The sequence below is a fragment of the Bos indicus x Bos taurus genome, chromosome 29, assembly GCF_003369695.1.
Source record: "Bos indicus x Bos taurus breed Angus x Brahman F1 hybrid chromosome 29, Bos_hybrid_MaternalHap_v2.0, whole genome shotgun sequence".
Lineage (NCBI taxonomy): Eukaryota > Metazoa > Chordata > Mammalia > Artiodactyla > Bovidae > Bos > Bos indicus x Bos taurus.
The window spans coordinates 45,270,426-45,273,721 of NC_040104.1; positions in this window are offsets into that span (position 1 = coordinate 45,270,426).

The window sequence follows — 3,296 nt, forward strand, 5'->3', positions numbered from 1 at the left end:
CTCCGGAGTTTGTTCAGACTCACGTCCATCGAGTCAATGATGCCATCGAGCCATCTCATCCTCTGTCATCCCCTTCTCCTCCTGCCCCCAATCCCTCCAAGCATCAGAGTCTTTTCCAATGGATAAACTCTTCACATGAGATGGCCAAAGTACTGGAGCTTCAGCTTTAGCATCATTCCTTCCAAAGAAATCCCAAAGCTAATCTCCTTCAGAATGGACTGGTTGGATCTCCTTGCAGTCCAAGGGACTCTGAACAGTCTTCTCCAACACCACAGTTCAAAAGCATCAATTCTTCGGTGCTCAGCCTTCTTCACAGTCCAACTCTCACATCCATACATGACCACAGGAAAAACCATAGCCTTGACTAGATGGACCTTTGTTGGCACAGTAACCACTCTGCTTTTTAATATGCTATCTAGGTTGGTCATAACTTTCCTTCCAAGGAGTAAGCATCTTTTAATTTCATGGCTAAGTGTCTTTTAATTTCATGACTGCAGTCACCATCTGCAGTGACTTTGGAGCCCAAAAAAATAAAGTCTGACACTGTTTCCCCATCTATTTCCCATGAAGTGATGGGACCGGATGCCATGATCTTCTTTTTCTCAATGTTGAGCTTTAAGCCAACTTTTTCAGTCTCCACTTTCATTTTCATCAAGAGGCTTTTGAGTTCCTCTTCACTTTCTGCCATAAGGGTGTTGTCATCTGCATATCTGAGGTTATTGATATTTCTCCCGGCAATCTTGATTCCAGCTTGTGTTTCTTCGAGTCCAGTGTTTCTCATGATGTACTCTGCATAGAAGTTAAATAAGCAGGGTGACAATATACAGCCTTGACGTACTCCTTTTCCTATTTGGAACCAGTCTATTGTTCTATGTCCCAGTTCTAACTGTTGCTTCTTGACCTGCATACACATTTCTCAGGAGGCAGGTAAAGTGGTCTGGTTTTCTCATCTCTTTAAGAATTTTCCATGTTTTTTTTTTTTTTTTTTTTGTGATCTGCACAGTCAAATGTTTTAGCATAGTCAATGAAGCAGAGCTAATATTATTCTTTAAAAATAATAGATTTTATTAATATTCTCAAACAACTGATTCCACATTAAAACCAAACTAAAACACTGCAAGACAATTCACAATACTGACTGATGTAAATTAAATATAGAAATTCCTTGACATCTCTCAAGCTCACAGAGAGTAAGCTTAGAAGCCAAAAGTATAGTAACATGATCATTTTATTGAGTTTCAGAATGTATATCTAGAACATTTACTTTGTGGGTGGTCTTGCATAAACTAACAATGAAGCAAGTGGATTTACTTTTGTATTTGATAAGTTTTGTGGCACAGAACCTCACAATGGCTCTGTGACATGCCGGGTGGGAAGGGCTAGACAACAAAGGGGGAAGTGAGAGTAGCAGCCGTATTGCAGCATGCACACACCTTCTGTGATTATTGACTCAGGCACTGCACTACGCTAAGGCTGTCATGAGGGAAGTCTGCATGTAAGAATCTTACCCTGAGTTTAAACTAGAGAGCTTACACTGATTCATCTTCTCACTGTTGCTTGAAGGGCAGACTTTTAATAAACACACATTTACAGTCCCAGTGTCATCCTCTACAGCAAGCTCCGGGCTAGTCCCATCTTCAAGCTCTTCCTCTGAGGTGATCTAGTGCACCAGTGTCCCCATAAGAGGAAACATTATAGTTGGATCTGGTGATCTCATTTTTGTCATTATTTTGTAAAATACAGAAACATAGAGAAATAAATCACTATCATGCCAGCATTCCTAAAAAGACTTCGTGACTATGACAAATCATACTATTGTAGTAATTATCGTATACTGGCATATTTCACTTAGGAAAGGAGAGTGGTAAGGAAATTGGTTAAGACTTGGATTATAAATCCCTTGGGGTTGTTGTTAACAAGAACCTGCCCCAGCAAAGAACGGTTGTGCTTTGCAACTTGCTGTCATTTGAAAAAGCTTGTTTATAAGCACTTAGGAGCATCAGCCACTTGAAATGTACACAAACGGCACATATGTCTTAAAAGACTTAAAGACAGGGTCAAGATTCCCACTCCTTTCAAACACTCTGCATTCTCAAACTGATTGTTCAGTGGAAAATATGTCAGGGAAGAAAGGTAAGGATATGTGTGATTTTCCTCAAAATATTTTTTGGCTTAATTTTTCCAAAGTGGTCACTGTTGTTTCTGTTTTGTTTGAGAGTAACCTATTCATGTTGGAGAAGGAAATGGCAACCCACTCCAATGTTCTTGCTTGAAGAATCCCAGGGGCGGGGGAGCCTGTTTGGCTGCCGTCTATGGGGTCACACAGAATCGGACACAAGGAGAAGTGACTTAGCAGCAGCAGCAGCAGCAGCAATCTATTGATGAAATTGACCCAAAGGGGTGTCTGAGCTGGGGCCTTTCTCTACTGTCTCCCATGAGCTGGGTGGGAAGCACCAGGCAGAGAATTTCCTGGCCTGTTGTTGCTGGGGGGCACTGAGGGGCTTGATCTCTGTCAATGATATGGGGCAGATAAATTTCCTTCTAAACTGGTGACCACAGGAGTTCTTACATTGAAGTGCTTTTTTACAATTTAAAATTCAATGAATCAATACAATAAAGCTCTTCTTCCATGACAGAACATATTTAATAAAACCTTAGAAAATAAATTTCCAAGTTTTTCAAGACATTTGCTAAACTCTATAGAGATGAAAGAATTTTTCCAACTTGTTTAGTAAATTAAAAATAAAAATTAAGGCCATTCAGAGAATCACAGGTTGGGTTCGTGGTACAAGCACTGACTCTTGAGGAGAGGATATTGGCAGATATGTTATGAAGATAAGCCAATTTGTTAAAGCAGTCTTGCCTTGTTTTAGGAAATCTAATCATCCATATTAACCCCATTGGAAGACTGGTGAAACGTAATCACTTGAACAAATGGGTGGGGTTCAGAGACACAATATAAGGAGACTCCAGGAGGCAAAGTCAGTCTTCTCCAGAACTGAGAGGGAGTGTTTGGAGTTCACCTGCATCTTGAGACTTCTGAAAGTCACACTTGGAACTCTTGACCCCTGAGCCAACTTCATATTATTCTCCAGGGTAGACTGTTTCTATACCTCCTTAGGTGAGTACACAATTCACCACAGAGCAGCTTCTGGGACTCTTCTGAGGGAAAACAAACTAAATTTCCTAATTTTAATTTATCGGTAAAATGAGATTTTTTTCAGTGTAACAGCCCTGTTTACCAACTTAGTGAAATAATCCTGTTCCGGTTTTGTTAGCTTGTCTTGACATGCACT